At 40.3% G+C, this 23566-nt stretch overlaps 1 pseudogene; it reads left to right on the top strand.

Moving 5' to 3' along the window:
* The first annotated feature begins 15828 nt into the window (after positions 1–15828).
* On the top strand, positions 15829–19620 carry LOC110742478 (annotated as a pseudogene).
* The last annotated feature ends 3946 nt before the right edge of the window (positions 19621–23566 follow it).

Raw genomic sequence — 23566 nt, 5'->3', positions numbered from 1 at the left:
CAAAATTGTGCCATTGCACTCCAGCCTGGGTGACAGAGAGAGATTCTGTCTCAAAAAAAAAAAAAAAAAAAAAAAAGACTGCAAGTAATCTGTATTCAAAACAAAAAAAAAATGCAGATAATACAGAAGAGTATAAAATGCAAAGTGAAAGGTCTTCCTAACCAGTTTCAATCACTAATGGCAATCCTGTCAACAATAAACAATATCTGGTTTTATTTCTTCTAAGGAGAGGCATTAATTTTGTAAAACATATCTTTATTTTCTGAAAATTTCACATCTTTCCATGCTTTTACAACCCATGGTGTCCTCTTTCTTGTATTCTTTTTTTTATTTCCCTGAAGTAATTTTTTTAAAAGATGCATGAACAGTAAGCATTCTGATCCTAACATATCTAAACATGTCTACATTGTGCCCTCACACTTACCTACTAGTTGGCTGGGTATATTCAGGCTGAAATTCATTTTCTACCAAAACGTTAAAGGCAGTATTCTGCTGTCCTCCAACACACAGGATTACTGATGAGAAGTCTATCAGTCTGATTCTCATTCCAATGTAAGTAATCTGTTTTGCTTTTCCTAATTCTTTTAAGATATTCTCTTTATGCTTAGAGTTCTGAAATTTCACCAGGTTGTGTTTAGGCATGGGTATTTGGGTTTTTGTTTGTTTTCTGTCTAATTCTGTATGGCTGACATGACATTTTTTCCATCTAAAGACACTTGTCTTTCTCCAACTAAGAAAAAATTGTGTTCTGGAACTTGAATTTCTAGGGTCTATCCTCCATGCCTCAACTTTTCTCTCATATTTTCCACCATTTATTTTATTTCTCTATATTCTAGTAAATTTCATTTTCCAGAACATCAACTTGGTCTTCAGCAAATCCATTATTCCTTTTTTACTTCCAAGTATGCTTTTCTTTGGTATTTACTGATTGTTCTTTTTTCATAGTGCCTGTTTTTGGTTTGTCTGTTTTCAGAAATGGGGTCTCACTCTGCTGTCCCGGCTGGAGTACAATGGCACAATCACAACTTACTGCAGCCTCAAACTCCTGGGCTCAAGGGATCCTCCTGCCTCAGCCTCCCAAACAGCTGAGATTACGGGCACATGCCACCACACCTGGCAGCCTCACTATTTTATCAGTGCAATCTCCTCTTGAATACCTTTAAGGATACTAATAATTTTTTCAAGTTCTCCTCTGCTCCCTAAATTATCTGTTTTCTCTGGGCTCAGTTGTTTGGATTTATTAATCTTGGACCTTCTGTTTAATGCTATGGTTTTTTTCTGAAATTCTTGTAAATCATAATCCACAAATGAAAAGCTTGGAGGATTAATGGAGATGGTTAGTGTTGGTTTTCCTTTTAGCCATGTATGTGTTTCCCCAACAAATGTTCTTCTTGAATAGCTGCTTTAAAATTCTCACATGCTAATTGCAATATCTTAGTCATTTCAGGACAAGTCTTCATTGTCTTTTCCTATATGGGTTCTGTTTTCCTGTTCCCTTTTATGTAGACCAATTTTGGGTTGTGTCTTCGACATTGGAATAATATGTTGTAAAGACTCTGGATGCTATTCTGTTCCTCTAAAAACTTTTTTTAAGCAGGCAGTTAAATTGGCTGAAAAACTGTAATGAGCAGTAAGTCAAATCTCAGTCCAATTCTTTTAGTCTTCATTTAGGCTGCTTGGAATCTTCCCTGTGTATGGTTAGTTCAAAGTGTGGAGCTCAGCACAGCATTTGGGCTGAATTTATATACAGAGTATAAGGTTCCCCTTCTTTGGCTTTCAATTTTGGGGAATTTCCTTCTCACTTTTCAGAGGTGATGAATGCCCCAAACTCTATCCTCTGGTATTTCAAGCCAGCAAGATGATGGATTTTTTTTTTTTTAACCTGGGTTTTTAGCCATCCGCCCCCACCCTTTACCCCTGCATGACACAGGTAAACAGGTGAGCCCGCCCTCAGGCCAAAAGCAGTTAAAAAAAAAAAAAACAAAAAAACTCACCTAGCGTCATTCCCTTTTTTTCAAATGTTGACTCCTTGCCAGTACCTTCTTTCAATTGCTTTCAACTACTTTCAACTAGCTGTATTCTATATTTTGCCCAAAGTGTACAGTTATCTGTGGAAGTATTAGTCTAAAGGAGGTACAAGACTATTGTCTGAAGTGGATACTCTCACTTGATTGGAAAGAGCTGGTTTGTGGTTCCATATAAGGGTGGGAGTTACAGCAGCAGATACCCTGTAGCATTTGTGAGCAGGGAAGTGGTATGGCAGCTGGGAACATATCAAAAAATAAAGGGAATTTACTCATGGCTGAGGTGAGTGTTTCTGTGTAAATATCTCCTGGGCGGAGTGATTGCAACCTTCTAAAATTTCCCTTCCATGTCTGTGATATGAGTCCCACAATGTCTGTTCTGCTTCCCCTTCAAGGCACAGCAGCCATACTAGGAGGCCGCCCCCTAAACCAGCACCCCATTTCCACAGAGAGCACTCCTCCAGATTTTAACTTGAAGGAGGCCACCCTGTGTCTATAGAGGAAGGTGGGGGATGACCAGCTGATAGGGAACGCACCCTTTAATTCGTTACCCTGACAAGTATTCCATAGTTCCCTAATGTTGTATGGATGAGCCAAGTTCCTAGCTTCCCCAGGGCTCCCTTAGGAAGAACCACATTCATCTCTAGTGACTTCAATTCCTCTGTTTTCACTTCTTCATTGGTTTGATCACATCTGCTTATCTTTGAATAATTTCTCAAAATATCTGACCTGCTGATGTACTCTCTAGCACTGTTACGATTTTATTCTTATTTTAACATCTTTTCTATTATTTCAGTAAAAGATTAGGAGGAAGGGAAGTTCAGTACAATAGGTCTTTTTACCCTAAATAGGCGTTGTGCCAAACCCCTATTGACTCCAATGGGGATAGCACCAGATTCAAGGGACCCAGGATCAGCAAATGAGTCACGGAATTTTACTGGGGCAATTACATACAGGGGAGAGAGTTCAGTGGCAGTGGGCTGATCAGGAGAACTGCAACCACTTGCAAAAGGCATGCAGTTATATTTATATAGCATTTTCACTTAACCACTGCCCCCTAACAATCCTTACCTGGCAAACCTCATTTAACCTAAAACAACAGGCCTTGATCCCCTGTATGGCCCACAGTCCACAGGACGGGCTATGGGTTCAGATGTTTCTCATAGATAAAGAATGAATCTCCTTCTTGGCCACTGCCATATTCCTTAGCTCCGAACTCGAAGCACACATTCAGGTGGGTCTGCCATACAGGGTCATTCTCAGGGTATGCTTAAGTTAAGTTACTGCTATCAGGTACATCTACCATAAAACAGGAAACCTGAACTTGTTTTTCGAGCAAACGGGTCTATAATTGTGTCAAAGTTAAGAACACTAGCCAAGACATTCAGTGAAGGGAAGAAACCAGCCATAACACTATGTAAACAATTTAATCTCACAAATATTTATTAAGTGCCTACTTTTAACCTTCAGTAGGGTCCAGAGTTTCCATCATATTTTTTTTGTTTGTTTTTAATTTATTTTGAGATGGAGTCTCACTCTGTCGCCCAGGCTGGAGTGCAGTGGCGCAATCTCGGCTCACTGCAAGCTCCACCTCCCGGGTTCACGCCATTCTCCTGCCTCAGCCTCCCAAGTAGCTGGGATTACAGGCACCTGCCACCGCACCCGGCTAATTTTTTGTATTTTTAGTAGAGACAGGGTTTCACCGTGGTCTCGATCTCCTGACCTCGTGATCCGCCCGCCTCAGCCTCCCAAAGTGCTGGGATTACAGGCGTGAGCCACTGAGCCTGGTTTCCATCATATTTTTAAAAGGGAACCTTAAGAAAAATGCCATCGTTTGGTACAGGGAGTGCAGCACTGAATTACTTATAGCCTCTGCCCTTAGGAGTGTCACAGCTACATAATTTAACTGGGGCTTTCACTTTTCACTAGTTTATATTCTTTTTCTTTCAGAGTTTAAGGATTTGGCCCTTCCTTTTAATAGTTATCACCAAATTTTTCCCCTTAATCCCACATTTCTGGTTATAAACCACAAAGTCTCCCCTCTTTCCAGTTAACTTTGCACAATATTCTTAAGACTTGTTTCTGGCCATTGCTCAAAAATACACATTGGGCAGATTCAAATTAGGTCCTCTATAATTACTTGTTTATTATCATAACTAATATGATGGTTGGTGCTAACAGAACAGCATTTCTCAATTTAAAGCTAGAGCATTTTTCTTGTGAAGACCCAATTTAAATTCATTGGTTACAGAAACTCTACCAGAAGTATAACTAAAACAGCATTTCTCCAATTTCAGTGTGCATGAGAATCTCCTAGGATGTGTGTTCAAGATTCAGATTCCCAGGTCTCAATCCCAGAAGTTTTGATTCAGCAAGCCTACAGTGAGTCCAGCAATCTGCCTTTTTAACAGGTATCACACATGATTCCATCGCAGGTAGTTCCTGACCTTGCTTTAAGAAACCCTGCTTTAAGCTATGCAATAAATCTCCAGCTGCTTCCACAGTGGCTGAACTAAATTACATTTTATGTATAAGCATTCCCTTTTCTTTGCAGCCTCGCTAACATCTGTTATTTTCTGATTTTTAATAATAGCCATTCTGACTGGTGTGAGAGGGTATCTCATTGTGGTTTTGATTTGCATTTCTCTGAGGATTAGTGAAATAACTAAAAATAGAACTACCATGCAACCCAGCAATCCCATGACTGGGTATACACCCAAAGGAAAATAAGGCATTCTATCAAAAGACATATGGACGCTTATGTTCATCACAGCACTATTCACAATAGTAAAGACATGGAATCTACCTAGTGTTACAGGATCCTTGGAGTGTTTTTATGGCTGAGAACCTCTGTGGCCAGTGGCGCCTTTGTCCGAGTTTTGCCTGGGCACGCTGGGCTCGTTTTGCCCACTCAGCCTTGCAGGCTGTACTCAGCTCATGCTACCAGCCTGGGTCCCAAACCTGTCAAGGCCGAGTCAGACGTGGAATGGTGAGAGGTGTGTGAGCAAGCATGGTGTCTGGCCACTGCGTACAATCAGACATGCCGGATGCTGCAGCGGGGTGGGCAGCTCCAGGTGCCCGGACAGACGCTGGCTATCTGTGAGGCTACGGTAGGACCAGAAACACTGCAAGCAGCTTCTATGGCTGGCAATGGGGAATACAGTGGTGCCCGGAAGCTTGGAGACATCAGGAACTGCAGGACTCCCTCTTTGGGATTCACAGCCCTGGCTCGGGGAACTCCCAGGTCTGGGATCCCCAAAGGGCCACAGCTCTTCTTTCCTTCTCTTTGCCTGCAATGTGGCAAGCAAGGGGCAGGTCTCAGCCCTGTTTGTGTTACAGCTCTTTTAGCCTTACTATTCAGTGAGTGCTGAGACCAGGAAGAATGAGGTATACAGACAAGTGGAGGGTGAGCAAGATGAAGAGGAGCTTTTATTGAGCGACAGAACAGCTCAGGGGAAACCGCAGGGGCAGCTCCTTTCCACAGGCAGGGTGACCCAGTGAAATGGCTCCGTTGTCTGGGGTATATACCCTGGTTCTTTGTCACGGTCCAGAAAGAATTCAGGACACAGACACATACACAGGGTGGGTTTAGGAGTGGAAAGTTTAATAGAAAAAGAAGAGAAAGAGAAAAGGTTTCCTCATGCTGAGAAAGTGGGTTGCCCAAAAGAGGATCTCTGATTTGGGGCAGAATACAATAGATTTTGTACAGAAGCTTGAGGAAGCAGTGATTGATTTACATAGGGCTTAGAGGATTGATTTGACTACGTGTGCCATTTACATAGACCGTGAAAAAAACTATCCCTCCCAACACAGTATTTTATTATGGAAATACGGCCTCTACCTGGTGGTGGCCATCATACCTGTACACGTGGTTTTACCTGGAGGTTGACATGACACCAGCACACGTGGTGACAAGGAAAAGAGGGTGGGAGATGCCATATTGAATGTATCTGGCTTCCAGGTACAGCTGCCAGCATTTACATATAAAAGCTCCTGGCCGTAATCCCAGCACTTTGGGAGGCCGAGACGGGTGGATCACGAGGTCAGGAGATCGAGACCATCCTGGCTAACACGGTGAAACCCCGTCTCTACTAAAAAATACAAAAAACTAGCTGGGCGAGGTGGCGGGCGCCTGTAGTCCCAGCTACTCGGGAGGCTGAGGCAGGAGAATGACGTGAACCTGGGAGGCGGAGCTTGCAGTGAGCTGAGATCCGGCCACTGCACTCCAGCCTGGGCAACAGAGCCAGACTCCGTCTCAAAAAAAACAAAAACAAAAACAAAAACAAAAACAAAAAAAACAAACAAAAGCTCCTAGTTTGCATATCTATGCCAGACTCTTCAGGCTGCTTTCTGTTAAAGAAGAAATGGTTTGGGACTACTTTTTATTAAAGGAAAATTCCACTGATAACTCTTTTACCCTTTCTAGTCACCTAAAAATAATTTCTTAATAACTCCTGTATTACCAATGAGTGTTCAGCTTCTAGCAGAGAGGGTGGCTCCTCTCTGCTAGGCAAGTTGTCCCAACAAGTATTCAGCTATCAGCAGAGAGTAGCTCCTTTCTGCAGCTGGTCACCCAATGTCTGCTCAGGTCTGGCTGAGCCTGGGGCTTTCATGGGCCTCAGAGGGGAGGAAGTGCATGCTGATTGGTCCATGGGTAGCCATGGGCAGGCCTGGAAAAGGTGCCACAAGTTCCCACCCCTGTCCATGGGATTGGCAGCCCAATCCCCAGCCTTCAGGCCCTCCCTGGCCTGAAGATGGGGCCTCACTGGGGATCCACCCTATTCAGCCCAGGAACCTGTCTGCCTCCTGCTGCCATTCATGGTGCTCAGGCTGTAGCTGTCAAGGGGTGCCTATAGGTCAGTGCTGAGCTGCCCTCAGCACCTCACTGGCTTTCCTCCTATGCTCATCAGAGCCCAAAGTCCAGAGGGGGCCAAAGCGGCAGGGGGCTGGCATGTCAGCACTGCTCCAAGTGTGTACACTACCAGTCAGGCTGCAATAGCACCCAGACTTGGCCCCAACTTTGCTCCAAAATAGGAGCAGGTGCTGACAGCAGGGAGAAGCTAGGCAGCAGGAGGAGGCACTTCTGAGCCTGTGAGGATAGTGGGGGCTTCCTGGGCCCCCAGGAATTCAGGATGCCTAGGTCCACAGCTGTGGTTTGGATGGCTGCAGCTGCACAGTTGGTGGAGGGGGACATTCTGCCTGCTCCGGAGAGCAGGAGGCCCAGGTCTGCAGCCACAGTTTGAGTGGCTGCAACTGTGCCCTGGAGAGTGGGTCTCCTGCCTCTTGCCTGCTCTGTGGAGCAGGCAGCTCAGTTCCACAGCCACAACTTGGGTGGCTGCAGCTGTGTCTGTGAGGGTGGGGCTCCTGCGTGCTCACAGGTTGCGAGAGTACAGGGATGCCCAGATCTGCAGCCATGGCTTGGGCATTTGCAGAGGCAACCAAGGGGCTCTCACCCCAACTCAGAAGGGGCAGGGCTCCCACTTGTCCCTAGCTCCCACCGGCTCCATGGAGCATGCAGCCCCAGCCACACCTTCCTCCTGCAGCTGGCATGATGGCAGCAGCCACTCCAGATGGCCTGCCACTACCATCACTAGGTATCCATCAATGGTGAATTGATAAAGAAAATGTGGTATATACATACTACAGAATACTATGCAGCCATAAAAAAGAATGGAATCATATCTTTTGCAGGAACATGGATGCAAGCTGGAAGCCATTAGCCTAAGCAAGTTAATGCAGGAACAGAAAACCAAATACCACATTCTCACTTACAGTGGGAACTAAGCATTGGATACACATGGACGTAAGATGGGAACAATAGACACTGAAGACTACTAGTTGGCAGTGGGAAAGACGGGGGCGAGGGTTGAAAAACTGCCTATTGGGTACTATGCTTACTACGTGGGCGATGGGATCATTTGTACCTCAAACCTCAGCATCACACACTATATCCATGTAACAAACCTGCACAGATACCCCATGAATCTAAATAAAAGTTGAAATTTTCAAAAAAAATATGCATTAACCCCTAGGGTGAGTAGAACATGCAGGTTTGTCCACTTAATCAAGATTCTGTGAAGTAACTCAGAGGTCTAAAACTACCTTAATTATGTAGGCATTAGGGTGTGTGTGTATGTGTTAGAAAAAGGAATAATAGAAGTTGGAAATGAGCTCAAATTTTTAAATGTAATCTTAATAAGTGTCACCTGAAGAGCAAAGGCACTCAAAGAATTAGGCCTGTTTTAAAATGGTGGTTTGAGAACAAAGAGTGATGGCTCCTCAGGAAGATGGACCATTACAATCAGGCTTCCCAAAACTCGTTTTATTATTAAATGAATAATAGTATGCTTACTGTGACCATGTTTGCCAAGCCCAAATACGGAAAAAAAAAACTTAAAAATCTACAACAAATATCACATATAGAAGCTTTTGGCATACCATGGAAAATTTAAAGCCAAATTTTAATATGTGACTCTTTGTTGTTATAACATCTAAAGCTACTTGCCATCACCATTTCTCTCCTCCATGCCTCTTACAAAGATTATATACAACGTAAATCATACTTGAAGTAAAGAAAATGAGTAGGGGAAAATAAAACTTCTACACCACTCCTTCAATCTTTAAAAATGTATTTTTGTTTCTTTTTTTTCTTACCATTCTTTTGGCAGTATCTTTTCACATATATGTCTGGTCCACCTATAATTAAATTTTAAAATTTTATAAAAGAGGGCCAAGTCTTTTAAATCAACTTTTTACCAAGTGCTTTTGTGTTAGAAGTAACTATTCTAGTGAAGTGACTAAAGGGGACACATACATAGAAAACAGAAGAGAATAAAGTAGTAGAGCCAAACAGCATGAGTTCAAATCCCAGCTCTGCCACTTACTAGCCATATGATCCCAGGCAAGTTACTTAACTTCTCTATACCTCAGTTTCCTCATCTATAAAATGTGGATAATAATAGTACTTACCTCAAAAAATTGTGATGAAGAATAAAGGAGTTAATATTTAACAAACACCATGTAAGTGTTTGTTAAATGAAATAATGAATGAACAAAGGGAGAAATCTATGATTTCCAGCCAAAAACATCATTATTGTGAATTTTAAGAAGTTAAAAGAAACAAACATGAGACATCATTTTTCATTACCTCTCTGCCTACTCTTAAAAGTGTGGGGTTATATTAGTCTGTTCTCATACTGCTATGAAGAAATACCTGAGGTTGAATGTAGCTGCTCACAGTCGGCGTGCTGCGGTGCAGAGCAGGACGGGAAAAGTGACGCTGGTTAGCATGGTGAAACCCTGTCTCTACTAAAAATACAAAAAATTCGCCGGGCGTGATGGTAGGCGCCTGTGGTCCCAGCTGCTTGGGAGGCTGAGGCAGGAGAATGCCGTGAACCCAGGAGGTGGAGCTTGCAGTGAGCTGCCTGGAGATCGAGCCACTGTACTCCAGTCTGGGTGACAGAGTGAGGCTCTGTCTCAAAAAAAAAAAAAAAAAAAAGATATTTTGTTTCTTTATCCACCTTGTTTTTATAACACTTAAAAACCAATACAAACCAAAAAACCTAGTTAAAGCTATCTTTTGGTTTGTAGTTTTAGTTAATCTCCCCTAGGGTAGAAATTAAAGCTGGTAAGTCACACACACACACTTTGTTGGGGTGGGGGTGGCAGGTTGAGAGGCAGTGTACTTGGGTCAGCTACAACTAAAAACAGTATTTCAATTCCTCATTTTACTTATTTTATATGTAGACAGGGCCCTAGTGATAAGATGGTGTAAATAATTTAGGATATTCATGTTTTAAAGTAAAGCATAAATATTTATTTTGCAAAACGTTTTCTAGTTTGAAGGATGTTCCATTATTAGGAGTTGTAGATTAATCTGTATTATCAAGGAATATCAGAGAAACCTGTAGGTTATTTATTTTCTGCAGTGTCATTTTGTCAAATGGTTGGTATTATAATTGTTCTTTTCTTTTCTTTTTTTTTTAGATGGAGTGTCGCTCTGTTGCCATACTGGAGTGCAGTGGCATGATCTCGGCTCACTGCAACCTCCGCCTCCAGGGTTCAAGTGATTCTCCTGCCTCAGCCTCCCAAGTAGCTGGGACTACAGGCGGGCACCATCACGCCCAGCTGATTTTTGTATTTTTTTTTTTTAGTAGAGATGGGGTTTCACCATGTTGGCCAGGATGGTCTCGATCTCTTGACCTTGTGATCTGCCCACCTTGGCCTCCCAAAGTGCTGGGCTTACAGGCATGAGCCACTGCGCCCAGCCCCCTCTTTTCTTATTCATTTTATAACCAGTGCCTAATTCTTACTGACATTAGATTTTTAAAAATAATTATGCTATACATCTTTATAAATTGTATATATATTTCTTAAATATTGCAATTGCCTAAACGCTGCATATTTTAAGGCTGTTTTCTCTTACTCTCGATGTTGAGGAAAACTATAAATTGACCTATAATGCATCTACTGTTACTGGTTTTGGTTAGTTTGATATTTATTGTTTTTGAACAGTTTCTAATATGGAAACTTGAACACCTTTTATACAGTTCTTTACTATTCAAGATAAAGATTATTTAAAATATCTCACCAGAAATTTATACTTTTATACTTTGTAATATTTAGTTTCTATAATTTAAGGAAGTGACTTTTTTGTTTGGGTTAAGTAAAACGCCTTTATTTGATTACCAGCATGAGAATTCACCTTGGTTTCTAATTTATGCATTTGTACATTTTTTTCCTAATTATATGGAAGCTATTGGACCTTTTGTATTCAATGCTAAATACTAAGCCAAGGGGAGTATAATAGATAAGTTTTTTCAGTGACTGTGTCTTTAGCATTCAGTCATTATAAGAAAATGATCAGAACAAAATCATTACATTATAAACATGTAATTCTTTTATATAGTGATTATCATGTACTGTATTGTTACTTTTAAAATAAGCTATTAAACTAGTTTTTATGGTTCAACTAATGCAAAAAAAAAAGAAAGACAGAAAGAAAGAAATACCTGAGACTGGGTAATTTATAAAGAAAAGAGGTTTAATTGACTCACAGTTCTACATGGCTGGAGAGGCCTCAAGAAATTTACAATCATGGCAGAAGGGGATCTCTTCACAGGGCAGCAGGAGAAAGAATGAGAGCTGAGTGAAGGGGGAAACCCCTTACAAAACCATCAGATCTCGTGAGAACTCACTATCACGAGAACAGCATGGGGGGAACCTCCCCCATGATTCAATTATCTCCACCTGGTCCCGCCCTTGACACGTGGGGATTATTACAATTCAAGGTGAAATTTGGATGGGGACACAGAGCCAAACCTCAGGGGTTTTCTTCAATCTTCTTATACACATCTCGAAATGATAACTATTGTTAAAGTGATGGAAATTTCATTTGGTAGAACAACAGGCAGACTTGTGATCTTATTAAAACTGTTACTATGATTGAGGATTTCTTTCTAAGGGAACACAACATTCTCAGCGTTCTCCCCCAACAAAACAAAAGAAACAGATTTCAAAACAAGGTCAAATGTAATAGAGTGCTTAAAAAATAAAAACCATTAAAATTGTAGAGATTGATTCTATAGGAAAGCCAGATTAAGTTATTACCAATTTAATCTGAAAGTAGATATTGTAGAAAGAAACAAGCAAAGGGTTGGTTTTACAAAGATTTGTTATCTTATTAATAACAAATAGAATAATTTTAAACAGAAAAAAATATTGAATGTAGGTGGCAGATATCTTTCCAACTCTCTTTAGTCTCTTGCTATATCTTAACTTCCTTATTATAAAAGTTAAGTGCATCTCCTCTGGGCCCAGTTTCAATGACCTCAATGAAGCTGACAAAAACATCTCCAAAATTACACAGGTAAACGGATGCCCTTTAGTAATTGGTTGACTTCAAGCAGGTCTGGCCATGAAGTCAGACTATGAAGCAGGTTTCCCAGGATTCTCCCTCCCACAAGCCAACAGAAAATCATGAATGGCCCTTTCTCAAAGGACACAAATCCTGGGTGCAGTGGTCTATAAAATTTTCCAAGTTACTTAAAGTTACCTAGTTCATCTCCTTTCTCCTTCCTACACAGATAATCTTCCTGGCCTCTTGAGAGCACCATTCAGTCTAGGGTATTCTTAATGCACAAAATTACCACCTTTGGTCTTCTGAAAGACTGACAGGGACAGACTGAGATGAGAAAAGAATGTATTTCCTGCTTAGGATGAAGTTCAAAACATTAAACACATAAACACATAAAACAATCGGAGAAACCACACATAATGGTACAATCTAATGTTGAATGTTGTGGCACAGATTTTAAGCATTATAGGATTTCTTCTTTCTGATGGCACAATTCAATTCAACATGTGATTTTTTTGAATAATGTTTACCACTTGTATACATGAGTGTAACCATGACCACAAGATGAATTTTTTTTTAAAAAAGACCCAAACAGCAGAACATTTTGAAGAAATTTCAGAACACTTTAGGCATGGAGAACATTGTGAAACATTCCAGAGGGGGAATACTATGTCCTACAAAGGAAAAAGAATGTAATTTCTCATTAGAATACCTAGATGCTATAACTTCAACTTTCTGTGAAAAATAATTATGGACCTAACATTCTACACTCAGTAAAAATATCAATCAATGAGAAAGTGAGAGGGAAAAAATGAAGTCACTTTCCAGCATGTAAAAATTCAGCAAGCTGATTTATCATGCACCCTTTCAAGAAAATTACTTGAAGATGTTCTCCAGCCAGAACAAGAATTAAATCCAAGAAAGGTAAAAACTCGAGATCCCAGAACACTGACTCCAACCCAGGACTTGGGTGAAAAAAAGTCAGGATGACAGCTTGGCATCCAGCCCAGGGAGCAGCTGGTCCAGATTATAATGAGAAGTCAGATGGTTCTGGGAAATCTGTCTTCAACAATTACATTACATCCCTTATCACAGATGGACTACGTTTAAGGAAGATAGATCATCTTAGTGTTTGATGAAGGCATACAATAAAAAATAAGACACTTTGAAATCATAGGAGAGTGAACAATGTTAACACAATAATAATAGAAATACTGTCTATTGATATTTTTTATTTTAGATTCAGCCAATTAATAAAGTATACAAGGATTAATTATGATTACAGAAGAGATGACAAAAGCTGACAAAAGTTGTGGGGGTGGGAGAACAGAGCACACAGAAGAGTGGGAAAAGGAGTAGAAGGAAGACCTAGTTCATGGTCCCAGTTGTATATGATACAGGTGAACACTAATTCATAGGTCAACAACTATCATTTACTCTTTAAAGCATAAGTGTATATTATTCAATGATGTATCTATGAGTCCTAATTCACTCATCTTACTAATAATAGCTAACATTCGGTACTTAACATTGTGCCCATTCAGAGATAAACATGAATTTATTCAGCTCATCTCCCAAAATGAGAAAACGCAGGTGTATTAGTCAGGGTTCTCTTAGAGGGACAGAACTAACAGGATATATATAAAGAGGAGTTTATTAAGTATTAATTCACATGATCACAAGGTCCTACAATACGCTGTTTGCAATCTGAGAAGCAAGGAGAGACGGTCTCAAAAAAAACCCAAAAAACTCAGGTGAGCACTCACAGTACCTGGTTTTAACTTCATATCGCTGAAAGAGGCACTGAAGAGATAGAAAAATCAGGCCTGAATCACCGCCGCCACCCCTCCCCCATCCTGGCAGTGGTAGGGAGTGGTGCAGAGAGCATTTCCGGGAATTTGGGGTGGAAGAACACAGCCACTGGGTGCTGTCCTGTTAGAGCAGAAAGGAAAACCAGACTAAACTCAGCTGACCCCTGCCTATAGACGGAGCATTTAAACCAGCCCTAGCCAGAGAGGAATCATGGATCCCAGGGGTTTAAACTTGAGTTCCCATGAACTTCGCCACTGAGGGCTGTAGTGCTGTCTGTTTCCAAGAAAACTTAAAAGGCAGTCTAGGCCATAAGGACTGCAACTCAAGTCCTTGTGCTGAACTAGGCCCAGAGACAGTGGACTAGGGGCATCACACTCACTGGGGCAGCCAAGAGAGTGCTGGCATCACCTTTCCCCTAACCCCAAGCTACGCAGTTTGTGGCTCCCTTCCTTCCACTTGAGGAGAGAAGAGGAAATAGTGGGGGTGCGGGGAGTGGGGACTTTATCTTGGGTCTTGGATACCAGCTCAACCACAGCAAGACAGGGCACTGGTCAGAGTCACGAGGCCCCTGTTCCGGGCTTTAGCTCCCAGATGACATTTCTAGACACACCTTGGGCCAAAAGGGAACTCAGTATTGAAGGAGAGGACCCAGCGCAGGCGGCACTCATCACCTGCTAACGGAAGAGCTACTTACAAATAACACCCCAAATAACCAGCAGCAATACTCAGGTACTACACTGAGTGCCTTGGGTGAGCCTCTGAGACTTGCTGGCTTAAAAAAAGGGAAGAGGTGGACATTAAGAAAGTCAAGTGCAAGGAGAAAAGAGAGGTGGAAAGGATGTGGAGCTGATACAAAGGGGAAGATGGACAGAACAGACAGATCAGAGGTTTTTATGAGGTTAAATGGAGTTTGGGCATGTTAGAGCCAGAAGGATGAAAGGTTTGGTCAGTTACTGGAACATTAGACTTTGATTTCTAAGACGGTTCAAATTCCCAATTACAAAGTGTAATGCAATGAACAGGTAACTGAATTGGAGTGAAAATAAAGTGATTGGAGTTGAATTCAAGCAATAATAATATTTTGTATGGAACAACTAGTAGACTATTAAAAGTCTACAGGGTAATTGTAGCAACTGAGGAGCTTAAAGAACTAAGACCCAACAGCTGACATCATCAGAGAGGTCAACAGATGACACAGTGAAGGCATTTTTAGCAAGGAAGACTTCTTTGGAGCAGAGTAGAAGCAAGAACCCTGAGCTTTGCAAGGTTGTGATGTCTAGGATGTCAGAGCTGGAATTAAACTTCAAAATTTCAAGTTTCTGGTAGTTAACAGATCTACTCACAACATCTATTTCATAAGGTTCTTGTGACAGTCTGGTTAGATGACATATATAAATAACCTAGTGCAGTGGTAGCTAGTATTATAGTTGTATAATTCACCTTGTTATGTACTCCTGGGAGTAGAGAGGAAACACATGTCATTAATCACATCCCTCATTTTCATTTAGGGGATTGGCTGCTGGAAAACAGACTAAGGGACCCACTGGATCATGCCACCATTCTGTGAATGGTCTAGATTCCAAAACTGGTTCCTCATTCAAAACACTGAATTTAGTTCATTCTGAACAAGACAAGTTACATTTGTTTTAAAAACTCCCTGAATGTATATAAGTAAAGAGAAATAAATCCGCCTTGAGTTTCACAGGGGCAAGAGAACATATCATCTTAAGAAATAAAACAAATGAAACAAGTCCTTAGAAAGTTTTAGGAAATATAGTATACCGCTATAAGACAGGAAGATATAGCTCAACATTGTTTTATTGGTCAGTTTTACCACCTTGATACAAAATGTACTACTAGAAGCTTAAAAAGAGCATGTCTTTTGAATTTTAATGAATTTTAGTGAAATTTAATTACAGACTGAAGTTAGATAAATGGGTTGGTGGAATACAGGTCTAAATACTCATTATGTGTCCATTAATTAAACTGCTTATTATTAAATTAATATGTTAATTTTTTTGATGAATTACAATTAAAATTTTTTCATTTTGTGATAGACCTAGTTCATGGTCCCGGTTGTATATGATACAGGTGAACACTAATTCATAGCTCAACAACTATCATTTACTCTTTAAAGCATAAGTGTATATTATTCAATGATGTATCTATAGAAGACTTTTGTCTTAGACTCACTCACTAGCTATATTTTTGATGGAATAAGGCAGAGACCTGAGCAAAGGTTGGTAACTGCGATTCAGGGAGTGGAGAATTTGGCTCCTTTTCTTCAAGAGCATTTTTTCTTCAACCTCTTGCTTTTCTTCAATGGCTTTTTGAAGGGAAAAGTCTTTATTACTAGGAAAATCACTTTTATATTACTCTTTAATTTTATTTTGAGTATTTTTTTTTCTTTTTGTGTACGGTTCTCTAAATTTTAACACATGTATAGATTCCTGTATCTACCACTATAATCAGGACATAAAACAGTTCCATTACCCCCCAAAAATCCCTTGTGCTATTTCTTTTTGGTCACCTCATCCCCCTACCCATAACTCCTGACAACCACTAATCTGTTCTCCATCTTTATAATTTTGTCTTTTCGAGGCAGACATATAAATAGAATCATACAGTGTACTTTTCTAAGATCAAACCAAACAGAATCCCAAGGCTAGCAAATGGCTGATGTCACAAAATCATGCCATTTATAAAAATGCCATTTCTGAAAGTTTTACTACCTTTTCTTGAGTGCACCAAATACTGTTTTTCAATCTAGAAAGTACTAAGAACTCCAAAGATCCCCCACTCCACCCGCTTTCTCTCAACAGTCTTAATCACAGACAATTGGCAGCATCTGTAAGATCCACATGTTAGCTTTCATCCTATAGGGCTGAGTCTGGGATGTTTTAGTCACGAAAATAGTATTTCTCAGAGCAGGGCCTCTCAAATGTCTCGTTACCGTGAGGGAGTAACTTCAATGCTATCAGTATATAGAAACTTCCCATTGTTCCAACACTTGTAAATATCGTTGTTATAGATCCTTTGCATGGTCTAATCATTGTGACACAAGAAGCTGGGGCCCATAGTCTTTCCCAAATGTTTCTGAGGTTGCTCAGAGGATTCAGCCACTACTTTGTGGGTATAGTCTGCCATCTACAGTCCACAGGTGGTCTTTGCATGCTTGCTTTCATGGCAGTTTCAAAATGAGATTTAAATGCAAATAATGTTTTAGTGTCTCTTGTGAAAGAATGGAATAGTACATCTGGATTTCTTATCCACAATGTGATGATCTGACTCCCTCATTCAAAACATTATACCTAGCTAAAACTCTGTCCAAATTCCCTTAATATTGGGCCAGAATTTGGGTATCATTGATCTGAAGAAAAAAATATTGGGGAGTGAGTTATATCAGTGTAATTCTGGGGTAGCTTACATGGTTTGAGGTTTGTACGTTTAGTTTACACACTTAGAGTTTCAATTAAGGTTCCCAGCTGTTGGCCAAAAAAAAAAAAAAAAAAAAAAAAACAAAAAAACTCTTTCCTCGTGCAGACTTAAATTCTGTGGTCAGAAATGCAGAAGGAAAGGTAGAAAAAAAAGTAGATCAAGTCTTTGCAATTTTATTTCTCTTTTCCTCACCAGATTCTTTTATTATCAAGATTCAGGCCTCAACTCAAATGTCACCTTCGAGAGAGGCGTTCTCTGACCAGTTGGGTAAAGCGGCTATTCTGCCCTTCTCATCCCCATTACTTTCTAGCCCATTACCCTGATTTTATTTCTTCATATCATTTAGCACTAACTTAAACTAATCTGATTCAGTCATACATCTATATATTTATTGTCTTTATTTCTTCCCCCTCACCACTAGAGCAAGTACCTTTTTCTGTTCACTACCACATCGCCAATGCTTAGAACAGAGCCTGACCCATAATACGTGCTTTAAAAACACTGGTTGAAAAAAAATTAATAGATGCAGTTATTTGGTGACACTGGCCATCTAAAGATTTGGTTTGGTCTGGTTAGAAAAGTCTACATCATGAATGCTCACCTCAAGCGTCTCCGAACTGCGGGGAACTCCTGAAACCATAGCAGTGGACTGGGAAGAGTTTTCTGAGCAGCCCATCCTGGGAGTTTTGGAGAGCACTGTTTTAATTGCTGGAGGAAAATAGCTTTTAAAAGCAAATTTGAGATTGTGATCTGATAAAAAAGAAATGTTAATGTAAGATTCAAAAACTTGGACCCTGATCCCTAGATTTAAGGGGAGCTCTAACAGTAATTATCCCCAGAGTTCCAGTTTCAGGTAAGAAGGAGCAAGCATGCTTCACACCTTTTCTCACACTGAATGTAATTACAAACCCTGGACAGAAGGCAAGAAAAAGTATTTGAAGACTCTGAAAAGTAAATAACAGCAACCAAATTTTGTAGTAGCATTAATCTAAATCCATACATATCAATCATAACATGAATGTAAACGATCTGAACATACTAATTTTAAAATAGGAATTTTCCCTAAGCTCATCAAGCAGTATACATTTTATATATACAAGTTATATGTAAAAACTTCTTTTATATGTCAGACTTCAATAAAGTGAGATTTTTTAAAAAATGAAATTGTCAAAATGGATTTTTAAAAACCATAACCCAACTCTATGCTATTTACAAGAAACACAACTCAAAGATAATACACTTTGATTAAAAGTGTGGGTGTGTGCCTATAGTCCCAGTTACTTGAGAGGCTGAGGCAGGAGGATCACTTGAGCCCAGGAGTTCGAGGCTGCAGTAGGCTATGACTACTGTACTCCAGCTTGGACAACAGGGCGAAATTCCATCTCTTAAAAATAAATAAATAAGACCGAGGTACGAGGATGTGGTGTTCCAAACCAGCGGGAAAATGCGGACTTTGACTGAAGAGGAGACCCGTGTCATGTTTAAGAAGACTGGGAAATACATCAGGGAGACTCTTCAGCTGCTGGTGTACCAATCCGACGGCACCTACTGTTTCTGGCTGCACAATGACCAGGTGTACTATGTGAGGGAGATTATGAAGCTGGATGCCAATATCTCCGGGGACAAGCTGGCGTCACCGGGGACCTGCTTCAGAAAATTCACTAAGACCCACAAGTTTTGGTTCACGTCAGAGCCCTGAATTACCTTGCACCTTATGCCAACTATAAAGTGTGGATAAAGCCTGGTGCGGAGCAGTCCTTCGTCTTTGGGAACCATGTATTGAAATATGGTCTGGGTCAAATCACCGAAAATACTTCTCAGTACTGGGGAGTGGTGGTGTACTCCATGGCAGACATCCCTTTGGGTTTGGGGGTGGCAGCAAAATCTACATAAGACTGAAGAAAAGTAGACCCCGTGGCGATTGTGGTACTTCACCAAGCTGACATTGGAGAATATGCGCGGCATGAAGAGACACTGACTCAAAACAAAGTCATTGCAAGGACAGACAGCTGTGTGGAAGGGCTGAGCTTTGTTTCCTGTGTTCGTGTAGACTCCACCAGCATGTTGAATTTTGTCAACACTATGGCCTCTTCAGGGACATCTTAGTTTACTGTACTCTCTATCACTGACAGATGCAGGCCGGATTCTTATTATATACAGAGATGGCTCAAAAATGGGGTTTCAGATTTTTGTGTTTGTGATGAAATAGAATACTCTGTTTCAAAAAAAATTAAAATAAATAAGAGGATGGGAAATATACACATTCTCATAGGAAAGCAAACATGTCTTCCATATGAAGCAAGTAGTACACTATTCATTTGTGTATTCATTCATCAAATATTTACTGAAAATATACTAGGTTCAAGACACGATGCTCAACATTTTTATGTGACTCATAATCTTAAAAGCCATATTTAAGAGTGAATTATGTTAGTCAGGAGACCAGATGATAGTACCTGAAACAGAGTAGATAGGTAGAAATTGTAAAAATTCACAAATAAAATTAAAAAAACAAAAAAACCTACAATCCAATACTTGAGATAGCTTTTGATCTATAAAGGCAAAATTTCCACATGTGCATCAAGATTGTCAGGCAAATTCATTAAGTGGAAATAAAATGGAGAGCGCAAAATCAGTTGAATAAAAGAAATAATTGTATTCTTGATTGAGTTATACATCCTTCTTTTAAATAAGCATGTTTAACAAAATTGAGGCAGCAAATACAGTAATCGGTCCACCACTGTCACATGGAAAATAGTATTACAATTACAAGAGAAGTTAAGACAACGTTAGAATCCTCATTGATGGGGAGTATTATGTGTATCTTCTACTCTATTTTTTGTTAAATAGATACACATTTCTTTAAAGTAGGTTTTTGTTGTTTTTTTGGTTTTGTTGTTTGTTTGTTTGTTTGTTTTGTTTTTTTACCATTTCTACCCCTCCCAGTCCAATCCAGTTACCATCATCTGGGCTCCTGACTAACGCACTCTTAACTATGTCTTTTAAGATTATGAGTTACGGCGGGACGTGGTGGCTCACGCCTGTAATCCTAGCACTTTGGGAGGCGGAGGCGGGCGGATCACGAGGTCAGGAAACCGAGACCATCCTGGCCAACACGGTGAAACACCGTCTCTACTAAAAATACAAAAAAATTAGCCGGGCGTGGTGGCGGGCGCCTGTAGTCCCAGCTTCTCGGGAGGCTGAGGCAGGAGAATGGCGTGAACCCGGGAGACGACGGAGCTTGCAGTGAGCGGAGATGGAGCTTGCAGTGAGCGGAGATCGCGCCACTGCACTCCAGCCTGACAGACAGAGCGAGATTCCGTCTCAAAAAAAAAAAAAAAAAAAAAGATTATGAGTTACTATCTAAAAATGTGAAGAATATTATACCTTAAACTTAGTAAATTTTTAATAAATATTTTATGAACGAATGCATAAAAGAATGACATGATACTTGTTTGATATGAGAGACATGTTTGCTTTTCTGTTGGGACTTAGAGATTCCAGAAACATTAAGTTGGATATTGCTACAGTCCTAGGAGAATAATGGGAAACTCTTTCAAAGCACTTACCATGTGTCAGAGACTGTTCTAAGTGCTTCATAAATATTTACTGCTCTAGTCTTAACAAACGTATTAAAAAGCTTTTATTACTAACCCCAGTTTTAGACAAGGAAACTGAGGCACAAAGGGTTTTAATACCTTGCTTAAATTCTGCTTTTTTTTTTTTATTTTTGAGACAGTCTCACTCAGTCGCCCGGGCTGGAATGCGGTGGCGCAATCTCAGCTCACTGCAAGCTCAGCTCACTGCAAGCTCCGCCTCCCGGGTTCATGCCATTCTCCTGCCTCAGCCTCCGGAGTAGCTGGGACTACAGGCACCCGCCAATACACCCGGTTATTTTTATTTTATTTTATTTTTTGTATTTTTAGTAGAGACGGGGTTTCACCGTGTTCGCCAGGATAGTCTCGATCTCCTGACCTCGTGATCCACCCGTCTCGGCCTCCTAAAGTGCTGGAATTACAGGCGTGAGCCACCGCGCCTGGCCAAATTCTGCTTTCTTAAAGAACTAGTAAATGATAGACATGGGATTCAATGTCTTGTAGTCTAGTTCCAAAGTTCCCACTCTAAACTGCTACTGAGTTTGTATTCCAGTAGGTCTCTAAGTTGAATGTGCATCAGAATCACATTTAACTTGTTAAAACAGACTTCTGGGCCCTATCCACAGAGACTCTGATTCAGTTGGCCTAGGGTATATGCTGAGATTTTGCTGATCTAACAAGTTCCCAGGTGATGCTGATTCTTTTGGTCCAAGGTGCTGAAGTATACTTAAGAAGAAATCAAATTGCTACTGTGGACATTTCTTCAGTCTAATCCACTCTGACTGAAGATAGAGGTTCCTGATCCTGACTGGATATTACTCAGACTTCATATGCACACTGAGATGTGAGAGCCTAGCATATTTGGGTAAACTAAAGTATGATTCCATATTCTTTCTCCCTATTATTTGATCTTACAAGGTATTTTCTTCCTTGTGAAAACAAAGTCATGCCAAGATCCTGATCCTTACCCCCAAATAAAATGATACTATTGATATGGTTTGGTTGTGTCCCCACTCAAACCCTCACGTTGAATTGTAACAGCCATAATCTCCATAATCCCCACGTGTCAAGGGAGGGACCAGGTACAGGTAATTGAATTGCGGGGACGGTTTCCTCCATGCTGTTCTCGTGATAGTGAGTGAGTTCTCATGAGATCTGATGCTTTTATAAGCGTTTGGTAGCTCTTTCTGTGTTCATTCTCCTTCCTGCTGCCTTGTGAAGAAGGTGCCTTGCTTCCCCTTTGCCTTCTGCCATGATTGTAAGTTTCCTGAGGCCTCCCCAGTCATGCTAAACTGTGAATCAATTAAACCTCTTTCCTTTTTAAATTACCCAGTTTTGGGCAGTTCTTTATAGCAGTGTGAAAATGGACTAATACAACTATGAAATGACCACTGAGACTTTCTGTTGATTTGTTACTCACCCATTCAATTTTACCTAAGCTACGCAGCAACTAGAAAATGATACAATTCTGATAAATATTTCTTACTGTTTTATTTTGTTTGAGATCAAAAATTTTGGTACTATAGAAAAGCACAGTAAAATTAAGAAACATTTTTTTGGAATGCCACCACAAAATACTAATTGTGGTAGATTCCAATATAGTGCTTCTCATCAGTTTTTGATTCATGCTTTTTGCAAAAAAAAAAAAATTGGACAAGTTACATTAAAGGACCTCAGCAAATGGTGTTTGAAAAGACTCACTGGAGATAAGGGTGAGCTGGCCTGAAGCTTCCCTGTGTTAGACTAAGACCCCTTTACAAATTGAGTCATTCAGGATATGACTGTGCCAAGAGGCCTGTTTCCAGAAGACACTGATCAACAAAAGCCCAAGCTTCCTTAATGTGACATTATTAATTTGCTGCTTATTAAGGAGATAAGAATTATGCTGATTGTAACTAGTTATGCTTTCAGCCATGAAAAATTTCTCCTCTGCTCAATGCTCAGATTATCGTCATTAGTCTGATCAAAAATTTTGGAGATATGCAGGTTCATACTAAGATGTGTCTAGTGCCTGGATTGTTTTATTAACATAAGCACCCAAAGTGGGCTCTTGCTTTACCTAATTTAGCTATCTATAGTGATTAACTTTATCATCAAAATTCCATTTTGTGCAGTGACAACTAGAAAGTACTGTACAAATTCTTCTGACATGCTGGTCAATATCAGCTTTGAACTATAAACCAGAACACTGCTCATGGCAGCATGAAGGTTACAAAGCAGTGAATCTTTTCCTTTCTAAATAGGCTGCTTTATAAAGAGAATAATTGTACTGAGCAGATAGCAATGTAGGACAGAGAAGGAAGAGAAGAGGGTCATCAGTCTAGGAAATGAAGGGCTGGGAGAAAGACAATTATCGACTTTACTTATTTATTTATTTTTATGAATTTTGGTTTTAAACCTTTACTATCGGAGAATTAACCAATTCTCATTCTGGCTACTTTGGACTTTCTGATGCCAGAAAAGTGTGGAATAGGGAGAAAACACCTCTTTATTTTGTTTAGAAATAGAAACGTCGTATTGGTTTGTTTTCTTTGTTCTTTTTATCAGCAGAGCCAGTGTGCCGCTATTGTTTGATGGCCTAACGAAAATGAAATCAAGGCTTTCACTGAACAGTCTGCCAAATGTTGAATCGACAGCCCAGCTTCTGCAACAGCTTGCTTTAATGACCCTAGACAGCTTCTATTTGAATCATATACTAGGTCACAAGAAGGAAACAGGGATAACAGAAAGCAGGATGGGACAGAAACTAAATTAGCGCTTTGAAGGCTATTTGGACTGCTGTCAAATCAGTTCCTCAGGGAAGCAGAATTATTTATTAGCTTCCTACTACATGCGTTTTG

Source organism: Papio anubis, chromosome 2, assembly GCF_008728515.1.
Source record: "Papio anubis isolate 15944 chromosome 2, Panubis1.0, whole genome shotgun sequence".
In the NCBI taxonomy this organism is placed as follows: Eukaryota; Metazoa; Chordata; class Mammalia; order Primates; family Cercopithecidae; genus Papio; species Papio anubis.
The sequence above is the reverse complement of the archived record's forward strand: the minus strand, read 5'-3'. Positions and strand labels throughout refer to the sequence as shown.